The sequence below is a fragment of the Pipistrellus hanaki genome, assembly GCF_964339955.1.
Source record: "Pipistrellus hanaki genome assembly, chromosome: Y".
Lineage (NCBI taxonomy): Eukaryota > Metazoa > Chordata > Mammalia > Chiroptera > Vespertilionidae > Pipistrellus > Pipistrellus hanaki.
The window spans coordinates 5,062,104-5,088,304 of NC_140525.1; the positions used below are offsets into that span (position 1 = coordinate 5,062,104).

Below are 26,201 nucleotides of genomic sequence, written 5' to 3' on the forward strand. Positions count from 1 at the left end.
GTTATATGTCACATAAACAAATTGAAGACAAAAATCACAAGATCATATCAATAGATGCAGAAAAAGCATTCGACAAAATTCAACACCTAGTTTGGATAATAACTCTCAACAAGGTGAGAATAGAAGAAGCACATCTCAATATGATAAAGGCCATATATAACAAACCTACAACGAACATGATTCTCACTGGGCAAAATCTAAACCCATTCCAAGGATGTCTGCTTTTACCATCCTATTCAACACTAGAGGACTAGTGCACAAATTTGTGCATGGGTGTAGTCTGGGCAACCTGTCCCCTTCAGAGTACGGGAGACAACCAGGAGCGGGGCTGTCCAGGGGGAGGGTCCATGAGTGGTTCCCCAGCCAGCCCTATCCCCAGTTAAACTCCCAAATGAAGGGATAATTTGCATATTAGCTTTTTATTATATATGATAGTACTGGAAATCCTAGCCAGCACTCAGAGAAGAAGAAATAAGACATCCAAATTGAAAAGAAGGTAATAAAATTCCCATTATCTGCACATGACATATTATACATAGAAAACCCTAAACTACACACAAAAACTACTACAGTTAAATGAATTTGGCAATACAGCAGGATACAAAATCAACACCACAAAATAGATGGCTTTAATATATACCAATAAAGAATTCTCAGAAAGAAACACTAAACAAACAATCCCATTTACCATTGCATCAAAAGAATTAAGATAGTTATAAATAAATTTAACCAATGAAACAAAACACCTGCACTTGGGAAACTACAGGACATTAAAAAAAAAAGAGATAGAAGATGATATAAACAAATGGAAGAATATAACATGTTTATGGGCTGTTAGAATCAACATCATTAAAATGTTCACTAGCTGAAACTGGTTTGGCTCACTGGGTAGACTGAAAGATCCCGGGTTCGATTCCAGTCAGGAGCATGTACCTTGGTTGCGGCCACATCCCCAGTTGAGAGTGTGCAGGAGGCAGCTAATCGATGATTCTCTCTCATCAATGTTTCTAATTATCCCTCTCCCTTCCTCTCTGTAAAAAAATCAATAAAATATATTTTTAAAAATAAAAGGTTCATACTATCCAAGGCAATCTATAGATTCAATGCAATCCCAATAAAATACCATCAGCATATTTCACAGATCTAGAACAAATATTCCGAAATTTATATGGAATTAAAAGAGAACCCATGCAGCTGCAGCAAACCTGATAAAGGAAGAACAAAGTTGGAGAAATCACAATATCATGTATCAAGCAATACTACAAAGTCACTGTAATCAAAACAGCTTGGCACTGGCACAAGGAGAGAATAGAGATCCCCAAAATTGACCAATGGAACAGAATAAAGATCCCACAAATTGATCCAAGCCATTACATTCAATTAATATTTGGCAAAGGAGGCTAGAGCACACAATTGAGTCAAGACAGTCTCTTCAATAAATGGTGTTAGGAAAATTGAACAGATTCATGTAAAAAAAAAAAAAAAAAAAAAAAGTGAAACTACAGCAGTGGCCCAGAGGTGGTTGCTGCACCATGCCAACCAAATGGCCTCTAGGCTCCCTGGCCAGTACCAACAAGGCAGATGCTATCACTAATTCTGCCCCAGTAAAGAGCTTTTAGAGCTGATGTTTTATGGGGGAGCCTGGTGGAGAGCATTTAAAATCCAGTCTCCTGATACAGAGACCCAGCAGCTGCTGAAGGCAGCACTCAAAAATCCAGGTGCCATGAACTTGGAGATTGTGGCCAATGGCACTGTGGCCTATCCCCTGAAAGACTACATGTTCAGCTACGAATCAGGACACATGTGCTATGCCATTATTCAGGCAGAGAGCAAGCAAGCAGGCCAGAGTGTCTTCTGGCATGATTTTTTAACCAGCTGCAACAGGAGTACCAGGCTTAGAAGCAACTGTGCACCTGTTTGCTGCAGGGCTAGGTTTATTATATCACTGTTACCTGCAACATCTTTGACTATTTAAGGGTGACTAGTATAGCATGCCCATGATGACTCTGGGAACCCCATCTATGACAGTCTGAGCAAGGACGAGGTGCACTGCCTGGTGCTACAGCTGCACCACGTTGGGGAGCAGCTGGAGATGAACAGGCAGCAAATGATGAGCTTTTGTCCTGGGATGGCTTCCTACTCCACCGATCTCAGTTCCTTAGCCTACCTGCTGCTGCTGGAGATCACTGAGTGCCAGGCAGTTAGCTGGAAGACCATCTCACCTGCCCACAAATATTACTACAGTATGATTTCTGACTAGCCTTCCAGATCAGGCTTCCCACCTATCAGCACTGGTCTTTCTTCTACCCACCTCCCACCTGGCAGCACAATCTTTGCCTCTCTAAAGACTTTTTCACTTCCAACCTTTCAGCAGCTCTGGAGAGATTCCCACTTATTCAGTGGTTCTGTTCTTAGTATCTCCTCCTCCTCCTCTTACTCCAGGGATTTGGAAAAACACTACACAGACCTGTCTCTCTTCCCCATCTCATCAGTCTCTATCATACCTCACACCTGGCCAGTGAAGAGAAGGGCAACTCCTAACAACCAGGCCTGCAGGGACAGTTAGGGGTGACCAGGCCAACAGGGTGGTAGTTAGGGGACAATCAGACAGGCAAGCTTTTAGAAGCCAGTGGTCGTCGGTTGCGAGAGGGATATCCTGGATTAGAGAAGGTGCAGGGCTGAGGACCAACCACATGCACAAATTTTGTGTCCCGGGCCTCTAGTTTCCAAAGAAACCTTTCTGTTTCAAAAAAAAAGAAAAAGTAAAACTAGACCATCAACTTACACCATACATCAAAATAAACTCAAAATGTATAGAATTAAATATAAATTGTGAAACAATAAAAATTCTAGAGCAATAGAAAGGAACATTTCACATAGCAATATGTTTATGGATACATCGCTTGGGCAAAGGAAACTAAGGCAAATATAAACAAATGGGATTACATCAAAATAAAAAGCTTCTGAAGATGGCTGCTCGGGTAGGCACCTAGCCGCAGCCGCACGCAACAATTTCAATAAAATACAACTAAAATATAAAATGGACATTACCCAGAACTACAGGAAAGTCAACTGACTGGAAATTCTACAACGAGAAGCAAGGAGAAAACCAGAAGGAAGCGCGGAGGAGCTGTAAAAGCCCAAGGTACGGAGATACGCGGCGCGCGCAGAGAGTACGGAGCCGGAGAGGAGGGAGGCCGAGTGCCTGGCTGGCGTTCCCTAACGGGAAGGAGATAAACACTCGGACTGTGCTGGGCCCCCAACTGCTCTGAACCCCCGTTCTAGGCCAGACCCCGTGGACCCAGGCTCATCCAGAGGGAGCTGGGCTGTAAGGCGGCGAAAGGAGGTCCCAGAGGCGCACACACAGCGCGCAGAGAAGGGCCGGCCGGCTGTGCCGTAGGGCTGCCCTGGCGGGAAGGAGACAGGCTCCAGACTGCTCTGAACGCCACCTCCAACTCCACTTCCAACTGAACTGAACCCCAGTTTCGGACCCATTGCGGGAGAGCTTACACTGTTTGGTAGCAGGCGAAAATCGAGGGCACCTTTCTCTCAGAGGCGCTTGCAACAAGTACTGAAGGACCCTGAGTCTCAGGAGTCGCATAGGGCGGGGCTGACGGAAGCCAAGGCTGTAGGCTCCACCCTGAAACTCCGCCCCAACAGAAAAGCTGCCTGCGAAAATGCCTAAACCAAATAGATCACAAACGAAAGAAATGGAGGACAAAAAGCGACTGGATATAGAGTTCAAAACCACACTTATAGGGTTTTTCAAGAGACTCCTAGAAAAGGCCGATAAAATAAATGAGACCTATGAGGATATGAAAAGGGATCAACAAGAAATGCTAAGGGATCAACAAGAAATAAAGAATACATTGTCTGAAATAAAAAATATTATACAGAGTCCTAAAAACAGAATAGAAGATCGCAAGAATCAAGTCAAAGATTTGGAACATAAAGAGCCAGAAGACACTCCTCTGCAGAAGCTAGAAGGCAAGAGAATCCAGAAAATTGAAGATAATGTAAGAAACCTCTGGGACAACTTCTAACGATCCAACATCAGAATCATGGGGGTCCCAGAAGATGAGAGAGAGCAAGATATCGAAAACATACTGAAAGAAATAGTGACAGAAAACTTCCCCCACCTGGGGAAAGAATTGGACTTACAAGTCCAGGAAGCACACAGAACTCCAAATAAGAGGAATCCAAAGAGGACCACACCAAGACAAATCATAATTAAGATTCCAAGAGCAAAGGACAAAGAGAGAATATTAAAAGCAGCAAGAGCTAAGCAGGTGGTTACCTATAAAGGAGCACCTATACGATTGTCAGCTGATTTCTCAACAGAAACCATGCAGGCCAGACGGGAATGGCAAGAAATATTCAAGGTGATGAATAGCAAGAACCTACAGCCAAAAATATTCTACCCAGCAAAGCTATCACTCAGAATCGAAGGTCAGATAAAGAGCTTCACTAATAAAAAAAAGCTAAAGGAGTTCATCACCACCAAACCAGAATTATATGAATTGCTGAAGGGGGTTCTTTCAGAAGAGAAAGTAAATAAAGATAAAAATTATGAACAACAAATATGTAACTATCAACAAGTGAATCTAAAAACCAAGGAAATTAAAAAAAAAAATCTGATGAACAATATTAACTGTTGAATATAATAGAATCAGAGGTATGGAAGGGGAGTGAACTGATGATTCTTGGGGAAAAGGGGAGAGGGGAATGTGGGAAGAGACTGAACATAAACTGTGCACCTATGGATGAGGACAATGGGGAGTGGGGAAAGGGCAGAGGGTGGGGTGGGAAGTGGGGGGAAAGGAACACTTGTAATAATATGAACAATAAAAATTTATTAAAAAAATAAAAAGCTTCTGCAAAGCAAAAGTAACCAATAAATTAAAAAGGGAGCCCACTGTGGAGAACATATTTGGCAATGATACATCTGATAAAGTATTAATACCCAAAATATATAAGGAACTCATGTAGCTTAACAAAAGATAAACAATCCAATTAAAAAATGGGCAAAGACCAATATAGACACTTCCCCAAAGCTGACAAAGAAATGCCCAAGAGACATATGAAAAAATGCTCAGTCACTGATCATCAGAGTGACACAGATTGAAATGCAATGAGGTATCACCTCAAACCGAACAGATGGTTACCATGAATACATCATCAACACAAATGCTGGGGAGGATGTGGAGAAAAGAGAACCTTAGTACACTGCTGCTAAAGATGCAGACTGGTGCAGGCAGTATGAATAACTATGAATTTTCCTAAAAAAATTAAATATGGAACTGCTATTTGACCCAGTGATCCCACCTCTAGCAATATATCCTAAAAAGCCCAAAACACCCATCAGAAAGAATGTGTGTACCCCTATGTACATAACAGCACAATTTACAATAGCTAAGACCTGAAAACAGTCCAAGTGCCCATCAGTAGAGTGGATAAAAAAAGCTGTGGTACATATATACCATTGAATACTATACAGCAGTAAAAAATAAATTAAAAAAAAATCTCTTATCCTTTGAGACAACATGGAGGAGCATGAAAAGTATGTGGTTGGGGGAGAGGGAGAGAGGGAAAGAGAGGGCAAAATATCAATTTGTTGCCTCCTGACACTGAGACTGAAAACCAAACCACAACCTTGGTATGACTGGGAATCAAAGCAGAGACTTTTCAGTAGTTAAAAGTTCAAATTAGCAGTTATAGTACAGTCACAGGGATACAGAACTCAGCACAGGGAAAAAAAATCAATTATATTTTAACTAAAGGCCCACTGCATAGATTTGTGCACTGGTAGGGGTATGGCCTGCAGAGATCGGCTCGCTAAAGGAATGCTGCTCGTTCCGGTGAGCTGAGTGCTGTGGACTTGCCCTCCAAAAAGCTGTTTAGTGAGGATTACTCTAAGCTGATATTTCAGGATAGTGTCTTGGGCAAAGGCATGTTCTCTGTCCTGTGGGAACCTGGCAGAGAGCTTTGCATCCTAAAGCCATACAGTGAATGTTCTTGATGTGTGATGCCAGGTTGCTGACACCATCAGAGATGTTCAGGGCAACCGTACTCCAGGATCCCCAGGCATTAGGACAGCCTCCCCAGGGCTGTCCATAGTCACATCCCTTTCTTGCCATCTGCCTATGCAAGCTCTTCATGCTCTTTCTAGAACACACCTTAGAAGGCCTGCATCAGTTAGTGGGGTCAGGGCAGGGTCAGGATTGTATCAGGTATTTGATAGATGCAGAGACTCGGCCTAACCCTGGGCCTGCTAGTGGCTGTTCCCACTGCAGGAACAGCCATTCATCCCAATCACCTGAGTGGCACTCCCACTGTGGGAGCACACTAACTACTAGGGCTCCTGCTTTGAACAATTGCCTCCTGATGGTCAGAGCAAATCACAGCGACTGGTCAGCTAATTGTTCTGGTTACTTAGCTGTTTGGTCAATAGGCTTTTATATATAAAATATATATAGAAGATTAGAGGCCTGGTACACAAATTTGTGCACTAATGATGTCCCTCAGCCTGGCTGTGGGATTGGCCAAAAACGACTCTATGACATCCCTTGAGGGGGTCCCAGATTACAAGGGGGCGCAGACCAGTCCACAATAGGGGCCAGGGAGAGATGCATGAGGTTGGCTAGTGAGGGAAAGACCACAGGAGGGCTCAGGCCATGTTTGGCCCATGTTGCTCAGTCCCAATTAGACAGAGCCCAGCAACCTATCAAGTGGAGCATCTGGCCCCTGGTGGTCAGTACTCGTCACAGTGAGCAGTTGATTGGCCTTAGATAAACAGACACATAGCATATTAGGCTTTTATGATATAGGATAACTATGTCAGAAAGGCATCAGATTTTTTGGAATGATCACTTAGTAAATTTTATAATCCACTCCAGGGGTCCTCAAACTTTTTAAAGTGGGGGCCAGATCACAGTCCCTCAGAGAGCTGGAGGGCCGGACTATATGAACTACTAATTCCTACTGTAACACCTCGGCTGCGCTCACTGCCCAAAAAACCTGGCGGGCCGGATCAGACTCCTCTGCGGGCTGCATGTGGCCCGCGGGCCGTAGTTTGAAGACCCCTGCGACTAGATTATATACCTGAAATAAATATAATATTATATATCAAATGTAATTAAATAAAATGACTTAAAAAACAAAAGACCCTCCATATTTTAAAGCTTACACTGATTTTGTGTTATCTGTTCTATGAATTAAAAGCCTAAGATTCCCTAATGGATATGGTTTGTTGGCTGAGCATTGACCTATGAACCAGGAAACCACAGTTCCAATTCCAGGTGAGAGCACATACTTGAGTTGCAGGGGGCATGCAAGAGGAAGCTGATAGTTGATTCTCTCCCAACACAGATGTCCCCCCCGCCCTCTCTGTCCCTTCCTCTCTCTGAAATAAATAAAAACAACAACAAAATAAACCATAATGGGCTCTTGCTTGCTTTCTTATTCCTAGGACTATATAATTCTAACAGGCATTTTTTTTAAATATATTTATTTATTGATTTCAGAGAGAAAGGAGAAAGAGAGATAGAAACATCAATGATGAGAGAGAATCATTAATCAGCTGTCTCCTGTACATCCCACATTGAGGATAAACAGGGCATGTACTCTTGGCTAAAATAAAAATTGGGACCCCTCAGTCTGCAGGCCAACACTCTATCCACTGAGCCAAACTAGTTAGGGCTAGTCAAACAATCTTAAAAAAGAATAAAGTGGGAGTTGTCAAACTTACTGATTAAAATATTACAAACCTATAGTAAAGTAGTAGAGTTTTGCCTGGCCTGAGTAGCTCAGTGATTTGAGCATTAACCATACACCAGGAGGTCACCAATTCATTCCAAGTCAGGGTACATACTGGGGTTGCAGGCTCTATCCCCTGTCAGGGCCATGCGAGAAGTGACCAATTGATTTTTTTCATCTCCTTCCCTCTCTTTAAAAATGATAAAAACATTTTCCTAAGTAAATGAAGACAGGAAACGAGTGAAATAGAACAAAAATTCCAGAAGTAAATCCTCCATTATATGGTGAAGTGATCTCCAAGAAGAGTACCAAGACTAGGAAAAGGACAATCTTACCAACAAATTGTGCAGGGGATGTTGAAAAGAATAAAGTTAAACCCATTCAAAAATTAACTGGAAATGGATTAAGGCTTAAGTGTAAAACCCAGAACTATAGCCGAAACCGGCATGGCTCAGTGGATAGAGCGTTGGCCTGCGGACGCTGGATTCCGGTCAAGGGCATGTACGTTGGTTGCAGGCACATCATCAATAGGGGGTATGCAGGAGACAGCTGATCGATGTTTCTCTCTCATGGATGTTTCTAATTCTCTATCCCTCTCCCCTCCTCTCTGTAAATCAGTAAAACATATTAAAAACAAAAAACAAAAAAACCCAGAACTTTAAAATGCCTAGAAAAAAACATACAAGAAATAACTGATGACCTGAAATGTGGCAAAGATTTCTTGGTTAAAACAGAAAATTCACAGGCAATAGGAGTATAAATAGACAAACTGGACTATGTCAACTTCAAAAACTTTTGTGCATTAAAGAACACAATCAACAGAGCGAAATACAACCTGTAGAAGTGAACAAAAAAACGACAAATCATATAGCTAATAGGGGTTAATAGGCAGAAAAACATACAGAAGAAATAAAAATTTCTACAACTCAACAACAAAAAATTCAAATAACTTGATTACAGCATATTCAACATCATTCATTAGAAAAATGAAAATCAAAATGACAATGACAAATTAGTTTACACCCAGTAAGATGGCTACCATCAAAAAGTAAGTGAAGATATGGAGAAACATATCTTTAATTTTCTTGCAATAATGTTGGTGTACTAATGTAAAATACACAACTGTTATGAAAAGTAATATGATAGTTTCTCAAAAAAAAATAATTAAAAACAGAATTACCATGTTAGACAATCTCACTTTTAATGTATATATTTTAATAATTCAAAGCAGGGTCTCAAAGAGATCATTACACAACTGTTGTTCATTGCAGCATTATTTCCAATAGCCAAGAGATAAAAGCAAACTAAATTTTGATTTATAGTTGAATAAGTACCATAAGTATGGAATGGTACTTATTAGTCAGAGGGGGGCAGTTAGGGGCAAACAGGCTGACAGGGACAGGAGTTAGGAATATTAGTCAGCTTTTAAAAAGATAGGCCGAGTCCTATCACATTGATACATGTTTCAATAAAGATTAACTTCAAGGACATTATGCAAAATAAAATAAACCAGTCTCCAATCTGGGATCCTCTCAAGGGATAGGGTCTAAACCAGCAGTTGGACACCTCTCTCATAATCCTGGACTGCTGGCTCCTAATTGCTCACCTACCTGCCTTCTTGGTTGCCCCAAACTAAAACTCCCTACTGGACTAATTGTCCCTCACTGCCTCTGTGTGCCAACCTGATCGCCCCTAACTGCCACCCCTCCCTTCCAGTCTGGTTGCCCCAAACTGTCCCCTGCTGGCTTGGCTACCCCTAACTCCCACCCTGCCAGTCTGGTCACCCCTAACTGTCCCCCTGATGGCCTGGTCACCCTTACTGCCCCCCCCCATCATCCTGGTTGCCCCCAACTGCCCCACTCTGCCGGCCTGGTCAACCTAACTGCCAACCCTGAAGGCCTGGTTGCCCCAACTGGTCACCCCTAACTCCTGTCCCTGTCAGCCTGTTTGCCCCTAACTGCCCGCCTCTACTGGCCTGGTTGCCCCTAACTGTTCCTCTGCTGGTGGGGTACCCATCAACTGCCCCCTACTGACCTGGTTTCCCCTCATGGCTCCTCCACCAGACTAATTACAGCCTACTGTTCAGTCATTTGGTCATCCTTCACTAACCCCTCTGGCAGTCTGGTCGCCACCCCATGCAGCCTGCTTATTCAGTCATTTGGTTGTCCATCACTAGCCCCCCTCCTGGCCTGGTCATAGGCAGCCATCTTGTGAGGGTATGAGGGTCAATTTTCATACTACCTCATTATTATATAGAATTACTATGTAGGAAAACATTGTCTATAATTATTTCCATAAAAAAGGTCAGATAAAATTTAATAAGCAAGAAACTGTTCCAGATGGGAAACCAAAATGGAGGCATAAGTAAACGCCTAACTGCAGCCTCACACAACAATTTCAAAAAATGCATCTAAAATATAAAGTGGACATCATCCAGAATTACAGGAAAGTTGACTGACTGGAAATTCTACAACTAGAAGGAAAGAGAAAACCAGAAAGAAAATCAGAGGAGCTGTAAAAGCCTAAGGTACGGAAACACTGTGCGCACGTGGGGAGAGGACAGAGCTGGACAGGAGGGGCGGCCGAGTGCCTGGTTGGCGTTCCCTAGTGGGAAGGAGATAAAAGCTCCGGACTGTGCTGAGCCCCAGTTCCGACAGCACCGAACCCCAGTTCTGGGTGACTCTGGGGACCGAAGCTCATACACAGGGATTCTAAGCTGTAAGACGGAAACTCAGGGGAGCAGCGAAAGACAGAGCCCAGAGTCGCACACGTTGCGTGCAGAGGACGGACTGTTGACTGTCCCGCTGGATTGCCCTAGTGGGAAGGAGACAAAAGCTCCAGACTGCACTGAACCCCACTTCCAACTGCACTGAACCTCAGTTCCAGGCTCACTGGGGGAGAGACTAGACTGGTAGTGGGCGAAACTCGAGGGCATCTTTCTCTCAGAGGTGCTTGCAGCGAGTACCAAAGCACACTGAGGAACACTGAGACACAGGAACCTCATAGGGCGCGGCTGACAGGAAGCCAAGGCTGTAGGCTCCACCCTGAAACTCCACCCCATCCAAACTGAGCACAGAGGCTTTTGAATAAGGCTGTCTCCCGGCATAGACACAGCTGATCCTCACAGCCAATTGGCCTGGAGGTCAGTTCCTCCCAGTGATACCAACAACAATTAAGACTTAACTACCAAGGCTGTACACACAGCCCACAAAGAGGAGCACCAAGAGTGTCCACCTCAGATAACTGGAAGGCTGACCCACTGAACCATATAGGACACCTTAACACACAAAGCCACTCTACCAACTCAGGGAAACAGTGAAAATGCGGAGACAAGGAAACAGATCACAAACGAAAGAAATGAAGGACAAAAAGTGACTGGATACAGAGTTCAAAACTATGCTTATAAGGTTTTTCAAGAATTTCCTAGAAAAGGCCGATAAAATAAATGAGACCTGTGAGGATATGAAAAGGGATCAACTAGAAATAAATAATACATTGTCTGAAATAAAAAATATTATACAGAGTCCTAGAAACAGAATGGAAGATCGCAAGAATCAAGTCAAAGATTTGGAACACAAAGAGCCAGAGGACACTCCTCTGCAGAAACAAGAAGACAAGAGAAACTATTCCACAGTAACTATCTGCCAGAAAAATACAAAGAAAGATAGCTTTTTTAAAAACTCATTAAAAAAAAAAAAAAAAAAAAAGCCTGAGGCCATTTTAAGTACAAGTAAACATCTTTTAAACCACAGTCATTTACTAAGGATGAAAAGTGGTACTAATAAAGAAAAGAAAAATATCCCGAACAGAAACTAACAGAATAAAGTTGCTAAGTTATAAGCATAGGGTATGTATGGAGAATCCTGGAAGTCAAAGTAAATGGCAAATAGATTTTCCCCCAGCTATGTATATTATTTGTAAGACAAAAACAAAGTATTAGAAAATTATATTAAAATTAAATTTATGATGATACCCTGTTTCCCCAAAAATAAGACAGTGTCTTATATTAACTTTTGCTCCCAAAGATGCGCTAGGTCTCATTTTCAGGGATGTCTTATTTTTCCATGAAGAAGAATACGGTACACATTTATTGTTAAATGAAAATAAAGGAAATTTATTACCTGTATTCGGTACGGTAGTAGGGTAATTGTCAATACAAACCAGACAAACTGTGAATCCTATAATATCAAGAATTTACTCATTTATTCAATGACAATCATGTCATCATCTTCTGGAACATCATCATAACAATCCAATTCCTGAATTTCCTGGTGAATTTCTTGTGACTCCATTTCTTTCAGAATCAGTGGACCAAATCTCTCATGTTCAGCCTAGGGGGGGCCTTATTTTTGGGGGATGCCTTATATTTCACTCAGAAGGAAACCTGTAAGTAGGTCTTATTTTCGGAGGATGTCTTATGTTCGGGGAAACACGGTAGTTTTGAGCAGTATGGACAGAAGAAGTGAGGGTGGAAGGGAGTAGAAACAGTATTTGACAGAAATAAGAACCATAAAAATCTCTTGCAGGCAGAATAAAAAATGACATGTAATCTAAACTCTTAGAACTTAAGTAGAAGCTAAGAACACAAGGAAATCTTACTTGCTAATTAAAATATACAATTCTGCCGAAGGAAGAGCCCACGAGGCCAAAAAAGGTAAAGAATTATGAATTTAGACGAGAAACCAAGATGGCAGCATAGGTAAACTCCTAAACTGCTATCTCGCACAACCATTTCAAAACCACAACTAAAAAACAAAACCATAATCATCCAGAACAACAGGTTGGCTGAGTGGAAATTCTACCACTAGAAGGAAAGAGAAAAGCACACTGAGATTCAAAAGAGCTGCAAGAGGCAGAGGTATAGAGACACGCACTGGGATAGGATTAGCAACTGAGTGTGTGGCTGGATTTCTCAAGCAGGAGGGAGATAAAAGATCCCAACTGTATAAACTCCAGTTCTGGGGACCCAGACTCATACGGGGTGAAACTGGACTGAAAGAGAAAAGCACACTGAGACGCAGAGGAACTGCAGAAGGCAGAGATTTTGAGGTGCATGTGAAGAGGGCGGTCAACTGAGTATGTGGCTGACTTTCTCAGGTGGAGGTAGACAAAAGCTCACAACTGCACTGAACTCCAGCTCTGGACAAGACTCTGGGGACCCATACTCATTCGGGGAGAAACTGGATTATCTGGCAGAGGGCAGAACTCAAGTGAAGCTTTCTCTCAGAGGTGCTTTCAGTGATTACCAGGGGACACTGAGACACAGCCCTATAAGTGCAGGGCTGATGGGAAACAAATGCCTTCTGCTCCACCCTGAGAGTCTGCCCCATCCAAGCTGAGCACAGAGGCTTTTGCAAGTCTTGTCTCATAAGTGTCTCCAGCACAGAAGTTCTCCCAGCGTAGACACAGCTGATCCTCACAGCCAGTTTAAAGAAGAGAAAAAGATAAAGATAAAAATTATGAACAAATGCATGTCTATCAACAAGTGAATATAAAAATCAAGGGAATAGAGGATCTAATGAACAGAATAAATTGGTGAATAGAATCAGGGGCACAGGAAAGGATTGGACTGATAATTCTCGGGGAGAAATGGGTGTGAGAGGAGTGGGAAGAGACTGGACAAAAATCGTACACATATGGATGAGGACGGTGGGGGGGGGGGGGGAGTAAGAGCAGAGGGTAAGGTGGGAACTGGGTGAAGGGGAACTATGGGGGGGAAAGAGGAACAATTGTAATAATCTGAATAAAGATTTATTAAATTTAAAAATATATGAATTTACTAGAGGCCCAGTGTACGAAATCATACACTAGTGGGGTCTAACTGGCCTGCAGTATTGGGTCCCAGATTTCGAGCGGACACTGGCCAACCCGAGGGACCCCATAAGTGCATGATCAGGGCCAGGGAGAGATACAGATCAGCCAGCCAGGGAGGGAATGTAGAAGGGCTCCAGGACATATCCAGCCCTTCTTGCTCAGTCCCAATCAGCCAGATACCAGTAGCAAGCTAATCTATCGGTCGGAGTACTTGCCCCTTGGTGGTCAGTGCATGTCATAGTGACTGGTCGATAAGTCAACTGTCTGCCCCTGGTAGCCAGTGCACATCATATCGAGTAGTTGAGAGGCCTTAGCATATCATTACCATATTACGCTTTGATTAAATGGCCAACCAGTCAACCAGACACTTGGCATATTAGGTATTTATTATACAGAATTTGTTCATCTGGAAATCCAAATAAGCTGAGCCCCAAAACAGTGCCAACCCCAAAGACAGTGAGTCAGAAGTTACTAAAGAAATGCAGGGAAACTTTTTCTAGGCAGAGAATTCTCTATGCAGGGTGGGATTCTGGGAAATTCCCAAGAGGAGAGATAGTGGTCTTAGAAAGTAGAATATGGTCTTAGAAAGTGGAATATGGCATGTCCATTGTGAAGTGGCCTAAAGGAGAGGGTATTGATTCAATCCGATCAAACCTAACAACAATAACTAATGAAAATGATTCATTAATGATTCAACACAATATTCAAACATTCATCAGCACAAAGATGTCCATCACAGTATATTCATAACAAAAATTTTTGACATTCTATAAGGTCACTTAGGGAAAGATTAACTAAGTCACAATACATTGATAGGACGGTATATTATGAAGCCTGGTAAATCCTATCATGGAAACCTCTTTAAATGGCAAAATAGTGAAAAAAGAAAGAGTAAAACACAAACATGTACATACAAGATATTAATCTAATTTTCAAAAATGAAAAATTTTCTGCCTAACTGGTTTGAGTCAGTGGATAGAGTTTGGCCTGTGGACTAGAGGGTCCCAAGTTTGATTCCAGTCAAGGGCATGTATCCTGGTTGAGGGCACATGCCCAGTAGGGAGCCTGCAGGAGGCAGCTGATAAATGTTTCTCTCTTATTGATGTTTCTAACTCTCTCTCTCTCTCTGAAAAAAAATCAATAAAATATATATTAAAAAAATAAATTTAAAAAAGTGAAAAAATTTCTAATAATACTATTGAATTAGATAAGTAAAATGTTTGGATGACTGTTTTTTCTCTTCTACGTTCTCCCCAGAATAACTTTTCACCACTTTTTATACAGATACAGAAATATATATGCACACAAATATACATACATGTGCACAAGTGCATGTATACTGACACACACAAGAAATACAACACAAAAAATTCTCCATCAAAAGTTAAACTATACTTAAAAGTAAATTTGGTTTTTTGAAAAATTTATTTACACAGATTATCCATTTCTCCTTGTCACCAAATTTATTTTGTCACCAAATTACAGTATTTAATCTGACTATGCCCCTTTCCATTTTTAGAAATTCTTTAACATGAACGTTCCAAATCATCTGATATCCTCCTTTGAAAATGTTGCTCTCTATCTCATAGACTCTGAGCTTTAAAAGGTTGTGGGAGTTAATTTGTAAACTTAAATCTGAAAGGCGGCAGAAATAGAATGTTGGGGAACCAGCTAGCATTATAAGAAATATTAATCATGCTCTGTTAACCATGACTGTTTTATTCTGATTAAAGAAGGCACATTCTGAGAATCCAAGATGGCTGCACAGGTAAACACCTAGCCGCAGCCACACACAACAATTTCAATAAAATACAACTAAAATATAAAATGGACATTACCCCGAACTACAGGAAAGTCGACTGACTGGAAATTCTACAACGAGAAGCAAGGAGAAAACCAGAAGGAAGAGCAGAGGAGCTGGTGGGAAGGAGACAAAAGCTCCGGACTGCTCTTAACGCCACCTCCAACTCCACTTCCAACTGAACTGAACCCCAGTTCTGGGCTCATTGAGGAGAACCTAGACTGTTTGGTAGCAGGCGAAAATCGAGGACACCTTTCTCTCAGACGTGCTTGCAACGAGTACTGAAGGACCCTGGGGATTACTGAGACTCAGGAACGGCATAGGGCAGGGCTGACGGAAGCCAAGGCTGTAGGCTCCACCCTATAACCCACCCCATTCAGGGAAGCTGTGAAAATGCCCAGACAATGAAATAGATCACAAACGAAAGAAATGGAGAACAAAAACGACTGGATATAGAGTTCAAATCTACGCTTATAAGGTTTTTCAAGAATTTCCTAGAAAAGGTCGATAAGACCTATGAGGATAGAATTAATAAGGAATCAACAAGAAATGATAAGGGATCAACAAGAAATAAAGAATACATTGTCTGAAATAAAAAATATTATACAGAGTCCTAAAAACAGAATGGAAGATTGCAAGAATCAAGTCAAAGATTTGGAACATAAAGAGCCAGAAGACACTCCTCCGCAGAAGCAAGAAGGCAAGAGAATCCAGAAAATTGAAGATAATGTAAGAAACCTCTGGGACAACTTCAAGCGAACCAACATCAGAATTATGGGGGTCCCAGAAGATGAGAGAGCGCAAGATATCGAAAACATACTGAAAGAAATAGTGACAGAAAACTTCCCCCACCTGGTGAAAGAATTAGACTTACAAGTCCAGGAAGCACACAGAACCCCAAACAAAAGGAATCCAAAGAGGACTACACCAAGACAAATCATAATTAAAATTCCAAGAGCAAAAGACAAAGAGAGAATATTAAAAGCAGCAAGAGCAAAGCAGGTAGTTACCTATAAAGGAGCACCTATAAGATTGTCAGCTGATTTCTCAACAGAAACCATGCAGGCCAGACGGGAATGGCAAGAAATAATCAAGGTGATGAATAGTAAGAGCCTACAGCCAAAGATATAATCTACCCAGTAAAGCTATCATTCAGAATCAAAGACCACATAAAGAGCTTCATTAATTAAAAAAAAGCTAAAGGAGTTCATCACCACCAAACCAGAATTATATGAATTGCTGAAGGGGGTTCTTTCAGAAGAGAAAATAAAGATAAAAATTATGAAAAACAAATATGTAACTATCAACAAGTGAATCTAAAAACCAAGGAAATTAAAAAAAAAATCTGATGAACAATATTAACTGTTGAATATAATAGAATCAGAGGTATGGAAGGGGAGTGAACTGATGATTCTTGGGGAAAAGGGGAGAGGGGGATGTGGGAAGAGACTGAACATAAACTGTGCACCTATGGATAAGGACAATGGGGGGTGGGGTGGGAACCTGGTGGAGGAAAGCACTGGGGGGGAAGGAACATTTGTAATAATATGAACAATAAAAATTTATTTTTTTTAAAAAAAAAAAGCATTATGTACACATGTATTGTAGGAAATAAAGTAAAATGCATGGTCACTGCTAAAAAAAAAAAAAAAAGGCACATTCTACACTGACTTAGCACTGGCCTGGACATGCAGCCTTTCCTTCCCATTTGGTGCTGCCTATTACCATGGAAAAATTAACTAAGATTTGTTATCAAAACCAGATTCAACAACCCTTTGATGACCTCCAGCCTTTTATGCATACCTGCAGACCTTTACAAATCTCCAGCCTGCTTCCCTGTTAGCTGACCATTTGGCACTCCCTTTGGCTATTTCCCCAACTAACTCCGGTCCTGGCTTATCATTAAACTCTTTGAAGACTGCTAATCTTTTAGCATATCTGTAAACTGCCTTTTTGTCTACTTTTCTTTGTACTTCTACCACAACTAGAGACCCGGATGCACAAAATTCATGCACGAGGGTAGAAGTGTCCCTCAACCTAGCCTGCACCCTTTCCAATCTGGGACCCCTGAGGGATATCTGACTGCCTCTGGACTGGCATCAGATATCCCTCAGGGGTAAAAGGGCAGTTGGACACCCCTTTCACAATCTAGGACTGCTGGCTCCCAACCACTCACCTGCCTGCCAGCCTGATCACCCCTAACCATTCCCCTGCCAGCCTGATCGACACCTAACTGCTCCCCTGTTGGGCCAAGAGCCCTTAACTGCCCCCCCTTGCCAGCCTGATCACCCCTAACTGTCCTTCCATGCAGGAGTGGTTGCCCCCAACTGTCCTTTCCTGCAGGGCTGGTTGCCTCCAACTTCCCTCCCCTATAGGCCTGGGTCCTCATCGCAATTGCCCTCCCCTGCCAGCCATCTTGTGTCAACATGTGGACAGCCAGCTTTGACCAAATGGAGGCAGCCATCTTGTGTTTTGAAGTGATAGTCAATTTACATATTACCTCTTTATTATATAGGTCCTTTATTATATATATTACTACGGCCCGCGGGCCACATGCAGCCCCCAGGGGAGTCTGATCCTGCCCGCCAGGTTTTTTGGGCAGTGAGCGCAGCCAAGGTGTTACAGTAGGAATTAGTAGTTCATATAGTCCGGCCCTCCAGCTCTCTGAGGGACCGTGATCTGGCCCCCACTTTAAAAAGTTTGAGGACCCCTGATATAGGATAAGCAGCTGTCTTATGGTGAGCTGCAAAGCAGATTTTTGTGGATAACCTACTGCTCTCCCATACTGCCAACAATATTGGAATAGCCGTTCATATGTGATTCAACTGTCTCTCCTTAATTGGCAAGCAGCACAGGCTATTGTTTGTTCAGTTACAAATCTAAACCAACAACTGATGGAGCAATTCCTTTTACTCACACTTTTTCCCCATTGCCTTTATAGTATCTGGTATCTATTAATGACTATATTAATGCTAATATTCAGTACTTCTTGAAACTAAAATATGAAAGTAAAAATGAACCCTGGCCAGATAACTCAATTGGTTTGAGCCATGGGTGGCAAACTGTGGCTCTTGAGCCACATGAAGCTCTTTGGCCCCTTGTGTAGGACTCTTCTATAAAATATCATGGCCTGGGCAAGTCTATTTTGTAGAAGTGATGTTAGAAGAAGTTTAAGTTTAAAAAATTTGGCTCTCAAAGAAATTTTAATCATTATAATGTTGATATTTGGCTCTGGTGACTAATGAGTTTGCCAACAACTGGGTTAGCACATCTTCCAGATACACCAAGGTTGTGGTTTTTCTGCCAGTGAGTCAATCAATGAGGCATCCAAGAATCAACCAGTGAGGCATCAATAGATGAAACAGCAAATTGATGTTTTTTTCTCTCTTCCCCTTTCTCTCTCTTAAAAAACAACAATAAATGAATGAACAGCTTTAAAACAGAATTAGAGAAACTCAATGTTTAAACCAAAGGATAGGCTACACTGATGATAAACCCCTAAATCAGTTATTCTCCAACTCTTAATAAAATCAAATCAGTAGGACCCTAACTCCAGTAGAGTTTATAAAATCTATAATAATATTATATACTTGAATGTCCTAGGTCTTCCCATTCATTCACTACTTATTAATATACACAGTTATGCTTTATCTATTTTTATTTTTTAGCAGAAACCTTGATTTTGTGTGGACATAGAGTAGTTTGGCTTCAGACTTCAACTGACATTCAAGATCTCTATCGGGGCCAGCAAGAACACTAATAGTATGTCCATAGCTCCCGCAATATCTTTTTTCTGCTTTTCCTCTCTCTCCAGATAAAAATCTCTGAGATTTTAATATGGAACTTGAGTACAGTCCCCCATCTTCTCAGGTTACCAATACTTGAATAAATATATTTTCTTTGGCTTTTGTTGCAGCAGGCAGTTAACATGGGTTGGGTGATAAATACTTAAAACCTTCATTTAGGCAAAGATTTCTTCCATAGAACATGAAAATCATAAACAATAACAAAGAAAAGTAAAAAGGATTTATAAAAATTAAAAAATTTTTGCTTTGCCTGGTATGGATCAGTTGGCTAAGCATTATCCCATGCACCATAGGATCACTGATTAGATTCCCACTCAGGGCATATGCTCAAGTTGCAGGTTCAGTCCCTGGGTGGAGTGTGTGCTGGAGGCAACTAATTGATATAGCTCTCTCTAATCCTATCTCCTCTTCTCTCTATCAAATCAATACAAACCAAAATTTTAAAACATTTGCACTTTAAGAGATGCAACTAAAAGAGTGAAAAGAGAAATAGAATACACACACACACATTTATATATACATACACTAATACATACATGTGTACACAGTATATGTGTACACACACACACACACACACACACACACACTGAAGGCCTGGTGCATGAAATATGTGCATGGCTGGGGGAAGGAGGAGTTTCCCTCAGCCCAGCCTGCACCCTATTGCAATCTGTGACCTTTTGGGAGATGTCCAACTGCCGGTTTAGGCCCAATCCCGCAGGGATTCCCTACTGATTGGGCCTAAACTGGCTGTCAGACAACTATCTCACAATCCAGGTCCATTGGCTCCTAATTGCTTGCCTGCCTGCCTCATCACTCCTAATGGCTTGTGGATCAGGGCCAGCCAGGAGCCAGGCCAAGGGGCCGTGGTCGTTCTGGTCTCTGGTTGTTCTGGTCATTTGCCATTTTGGTCTTTATATATGGGCTTTTATTACATAGGCCTAGAATTTTTGTGCACTTGGGGGGTAGGGGGGTCTTCAGCCTGGCCTGCACCCTCTCCCAGTCCAGGACCCCTAGGGGGATGTCCATCTGCCAGCTTAGGAAGTCAGACATTCCTCTGGCAGCCCTGGAGTGCTGCAGAGGAGTTAGCCTGGCTTGCTTACGGCTGAGGTCCCCCTGTAGGAGCACACTGACCATGAAGGGGCAGCACCCTGATCGTCAGTGCATATCATAGGGACCAGTCATTCTGCTATTAGTGCAAATTTGCATATTACCCTTTTATTAGATAAGGATGTTTACCCAGGGAGACTTATAAATTAGTGTGCCTAACAGCTTTATCTGAAGTCCATATGACATACACTGTCCCCAAAAATGTATATACACACTTTGAATATTTATAAAGGCAGTATATACTAAAATACATTTTTAAATTAAGCTATTAAAGTGTGTATACATTTTTGAGGGGATACTCTAAATAAGTATATATTACATGAATCTCAAAAACATTATCTGATTGGAAGAAACCATATATAAAGACTACGTATTGGCCCTGACTGGTATGGCTGTTGGCTGGAACAACATCCTGTGCACTGGGGTTTTAGGTTCAATTCCTGGTAGTGCACAAACAAGGTTGTGGGTTTAATCCCTAGAGTGCTTGTGGGAGACAAGGTATTAATATTTTCCTATTCCTCCCTCTCCGTTCCTCTTTCTTTAAAAATAACTATATATATTTAAAAACTAATTTTTAAAAATAAAAAATTATACATGACCTTAGATGGTAATTAAGTAAAATTTAAAAAGATACTACATATTGTATAATCCATTGTGAGAACATCTAAGGTAAACAAAAATACAGTAATACAAAGTAAACTAGAAATAGCCTGAGGATAAAGAGGTTGGGAAAGAGGATGATGAAATTAAGTGGAAGTGTAGAAATAAAAGTATACAAAACAGGTTTGGGATGTTGTTTTCAAAACTCTATAAATTTCTAAAAATTGTGTCTTTGCACAGAGTAAAAGTAAATTTAGTGGTATATAAAAAGTGTCTATAATAAAAAAGTAATATGCTAATTAGACAAGAGCATTCTGGACATCCTTCCTGGAAAAACCAGGGCCAGAGGGAAGCCAGCCCGGGTCCGGGGCCTGCTGGCAGCCACATGAGGGAAGCCAGTCTGAGTCCTGGGTGGCTGCTGGCAGCCAGAGGTGAGAAGCAGCCCAGACCCTGAGTGCCAGAGGGTAGCTGACAGAAGGAAGCAGCCAGGGTCAATTGTAGGAGGGAAGCCCAGGTTCCAGAAGCTGGAGGGAAGTCGGTGCAGGCAGTGGGGAGAAGGTTTACTGTTGCACAAATTTTCATTCTTTGGGCCTCTAGTCCTATACAATAAAAAACTAATATGCAAATCGACCAAATGGTGGAACCGGTTGTTATGACGCACACTGACCTCCCAGGGGCTGATGCTCAACACAGGAGCTGCCCTAGGGTGGTGAGTATGCTCCTAAAGGGGGAGCACTGCTCATCCAGAAGCAGGGAGTGGCTTAAGCTGTCAGTCAGAATCCCTATGGGCTCCCCGACTGTGAGAGGGCACAAGATAGGCTGAGGGACACCTCCCCCTGCAAACCCCTCCCCCCCCCCCACACACACACACACACACACAAACTAGTGCACAAATTTAATGCATTGGGCCTCTAGTATCTCAATAAAGCCATTAAGAAAAACTAACTTGCTTTTAAACCAAAAGATACAACTGTTTTCCTATTTTAAATATATATATATATTTTTTTTTTTTATTGATTTCAGAGAGGAAGGAAGTGAGAGAGAAAAACAGCAATAATGAGAATCATTGATCAGTTGCCTCCTGCACTGGGGATCAAGCCCACAACCCCAAAATGTGCCCTGACCAGGAATCTAAGCTTCACCTCTTGATTCACAGGTTGATGCACAACCACTGAACCATACTGGATGGACGGTTTTCCTACCTTATAAGTACCAATCCCTTTCCCTAAATTTAAAATAAGTAACTTTGATTTGGCTTAAAAAAAAAAAAAAAAACAGATTTCCACATGATCATGCTAAAACAAATGAAAAGATATTAAAAAGCTAAAGAAAAGTACATTTGTCTGACTAAATTTAGAATATTTAAATTTTATGACAACCAATTTCAAAATTGTAAGCTTCATTAAAAATCTCTAGTCATATACAACAAAAATTTACCCTCTTAACCATTAAGTGTACAGTTCAGTAGTATTCACATTGATGTACAACAAATCGCCATAACTTTTTCATCTTGCAAATCTGAAACTCTGTACCCATTAAACTAAGGATCCCATTTCTTCCTCCCACACAAGCCCCTAGGAACCACCATTCTACTTTCTGTTTCTATAAATGTGACCATTTGGTTGCCTCATATTAAGTGGAATCATAGTGTTGTCATTTTGTTTGCATTCCTCATGTAATCAGTGTCAGTATCTGACCCAGTAGACCCCTCCTCTTCTCCTATCTTCTGTGACTCAACTCTATCCACTTGCCTGTGTTTAGTACTATTTCACTGGCTATATCTGGTTACAGGGTGTTTAAGCTCTCCATCAGTAATAAAATTGCAAAATGTTAAAAAAAAAAAAAATCTCTTAACAAAAAATATCTATTTTGAGAAGTAAACTTATCTTACTGATATATTAGAAATGCATTTCAAGATCCTAGAAGAAGCTGAAACCGGTTTGGCTCAATAGATAGAGCATTGGCTTGGGGACTGAAGGGCCCCGGGTTCAATTCCAGTCAAGGGCATGTACCTTGGTTGCGGGCATATCCCCAGTAGGGGGTGTCCAAGAGGCAGCTGATCAATGACTCTCATCGATGTTTCTAACTCTCTATCTCTCTCCCTTCCTCTCTGTACAAAATCAATAAAATATATTTAAAAAAAAAAAAAAAGATCCTAGAAGAAAAAAGGCCTCGGGAAAAATCTTATTTGGCCATATCTATCCAATAATGCAGTTAAAAGGCAAAAATCTTTTTCTTAAAAATTACTTCTTTAGCACTCACTCACAAATATAATATTTTGCTATTATTTACTTGCTACAGAAATTCCTTTCAAGTTTAGGAAATAACATCAAATAGTAGTAAGACTAACAAAAATAATAATAAAACTAAAAATCATGATAATAGGTTAAATGTACATAGGGAAAGACTGAGAAAAATCGTTGTCATTTTAAAACCTTATCTTTAAGTCAGTAAAATAAAACACTTTTTAGGTGACTCCTGAACACTAATTGCAAATACTTCAGGCTTTCATTCTTCCCACTGTAACAATAAAGTTTGAAACATTAAAATTTAAAGGACATGCATGGCCCTAGTCAGTTTGGCTCAGGGGGTAGAGTGACTATCACCTGTGGACTGAAGGGTCCCAGTTCCATTCCAGTCAAGAGCACAAACCTTGGCTGGAGGCTCGCTCCCCTTTCCCTCCTTCCAGGCCTTGGTTCGGGCTCCAGTAGGAGGCAACTAATCAATGTGTTTCTCTCACATCAGTGTCTCTCTTGTCTTTCCCTCTCTCTTCTTTCTCCAAAAACCAATGGAGAGAGAAGAGATATCCTCCAAACAAACCAACCAACCTACATGCATGAGTTTTGAACAGGGAAAATGATGGCCCTTAGTAAAAAAGTCTTCAAATGTTTTACATATTTGTGAAGGCCAAATGGCAGTTCATGAATTCAGGCAGCAAGAAAAATGTAGGAGTTTACAGTTTTCTTTTAAATTCAAAAATATGAGTTGGTCCGAAGGTTGTGGGTTATTGTTAAGCTGATTAAATTCAAAAATATGGTTTCAGAAACCCACCCTAAATTATAATTAACTAGTTCTTACAAAATAACTTCTATTGATAAGATCTGAGAAAAGATCTATTAAAACTGTTCCAAATGAAAGCACCCAAATTCTTTCTTTAAAGCAAAAATATACAAATGTTATGTGGAGTTATAGGATGAATGTGTCTTACAGTAAGAAAATGCTATAATATACCCCTCTTACTACAAAGAATAAATATAAAATAATGTACAAATTACTAAATTAACTTTAAAATCTACATTAAATTATTCAAACACCTGGAGGAGTAACTGCACAGTGGAAAATTCAAAGTTTAAAGAATTTCATAAAATAACAAATGTTCTCATTTTTTAAATTCCTATGTAAGTTTTAGTTTTCACACAATTCATAAAATATTTCTTCTACAGCTGCAAATGATATTACTATAATTTAAAAACACACCTATCAAAGCCACTGTATCATAAGAAGGAGCTATCACGGGAATTGACAAAGGTCACCCATATCTGGACCGGCTCTTCGGTCAAACAACGCCTCATGGGTGCTGACATGTGGCTGAAGTTTAACCAGCAGATTAGCTTAGCGTCTATCCTAGGTTGGCTGCGCTGCAGAACTGGGAACACGGAGTGCTTAGCTGCCGGGCCCAGATGGGTTCAGAGTCAGCGAAGAGGCAAAACAGAGCCATCACCCATTTACCTCTCCACTTACAAATAAAGGTACGTGCCCACAGCGTCGGCCTCACAAACAGCACCGTGAGCCCCCCTCTTTTCTCTCCCCACTCCGCCGCCTCGGACATTCGAGTCAAATGGCCGATCTGCCGCGCATGTCCTGAGGAAGAAAAAACAGTTCTATGGCCCTGAACTCATTGCCGCTCAGATCAAGCTACTGGCCTCAGAGAAGATCGGGCGGCTCATCAATGCCCGACACAGGCGTCTTTACCCCCAAATCAGAGTGCGCCCAGGCAAGAGGGAGAGGCAAACGTCCGTTCCCAGTCCGGTAGAATGAAAAGCTGCCAAGGCCTGTGTCGGGACCCGTGAGCATAAAGGAAAAGCCTTGCCCCGACTACGGCCTCCCTCGGCTAGGGGAGCTCTTACCTCTTTAGAGTTCCTTGGGCTGGGGAGTAGATGGTGCCTTCTTCGTATCACGGCCTCTGAGTGTCCCTCAGCGATCGCCTCACCTTTCCGTGGCCGCCGATCTTGGCCTGGCCTGAGTTCTGGAGGCGCCACAAGCTACTAGACCCTCAGGAGGCCGCCTCCGCGGAGGCGTTGAGGGCAGGCTCCAGAGAGGCCTGGTAGTGGGGGAGACAGAAGGACAAGGACTGAACGGAGCCCCTAAAGGGCAGAGTGCGGGAGAGGTTGGGGCTCAGGCAGCCGCCACCCGCTCCTCTTCAAATATGGCGGACCTCGCACAGCCGCTGATGCCACGGCAACGGTCGCTGCGTCGACTCCCACAAGCCATTGCGCGACCCAGTGACTGGAGGGTCCCACCCCCTGCAGGTCCCGCCCCCGCCAGTGGCGTTACCCCTACTGCTGTCCTCCCAATTTCCTCTGCCTAGCCTTTCTCCTTTACTGTGAGTTTCCTGTCCACAGGTGGAAGTTGAGCCCGGCCTGAGGTACCTTGATTCGGAAGAATTGAGATAGGGGAAGGTGACCCTTTGCTAAACACGGGCCACTAGAGCAGTGATTGTCACCTGGCGTGTGGGAAAATTTTTAAAACAGACCAAACTTCTGTAGTTAGGGCACTGACCTCTTTCCATTACATAAAAAAAAAAAAAAAAAAAAAAGACAGCCTCCACAACAATAGTCATCCTATATAAAGAAAAATTATACCAACTCTTTGTCAGATCAGCAAAAAGTATATTTTTGGTGCACCACAAAATTTTAGTCGTTAGTTTCTTTCTACATGAGATAAAAAAAACATTGAAAACCGCTTACCTAGATCATGAATTGTCCGATGGCCTGTCCAGGGGTTGTGACATGGCTCTTTATAATTTCTATTTGTAGCTCCCTTTTGTTTAAAACTGCATAGAGAAAAAGCAGGATGGAGAACCAGTCAAAATAAGAAAAAGGGAGGGAAAAGGTACCAAAACTGAGACTGATGCCAGGATACATAACCTGCAGTGCAATGGTGGCAATGCTAGATGCTTAAATATTAAAAGGAAAGGATAGATTAGGATTAATCTCAATTCCTCATCAGTGTTGCTCTAACACTTTCAATTCTATCCCTGGGTTTTGTTGCACTTTTTTGTTGTTTTGTTTTGTTTTGAATATATTTTATTGTTGTTT

General features: G+C 41.7%; 1 protein-coding gene and 1 pseudogene across 7 annotated transcripts in view; one reads left to right on the plus strand and one right to left on the minus strand.

Moving 5' to 3' along the window:
* LOC311615834 (ubiquitin carboxyl-terminal hydrolase 9X-like) overlaps positions 1-25,362 on the minus strand; it is a 206,135-nt gene extending 180,773 nt beyond the window's left edge. For 3 of the 6 annotated variants that reach the window (XM_084871268.1, XM_084871269.1, XM_084871265.1), the window contains exon 1: positions 25,011-25,362. The gene's annotated coding sequence lies outside the window, so the exon portion shown is untranslated. Of the gene's footprint in view, positions 1-24,612; positions 24,745-25,010 lie in introns of all 6 variants that reach the window. The other 3 variants (XM_084871270.1, XM_084871266.1, XM_084871267.1) reach the window with 2 other exon arrangements.
* LOC311615832 (MIF4G domain-containing protein-like) lies at positions 1,632-2,260 on the plus strand (annotated as a pseudogene). The gene has a single exon. The product of its transcript is annotated as an MIF4G domain-containing protein-like (transcript).
* Positions 25,363-26,201: the final 839 nt, after the last annotated feature.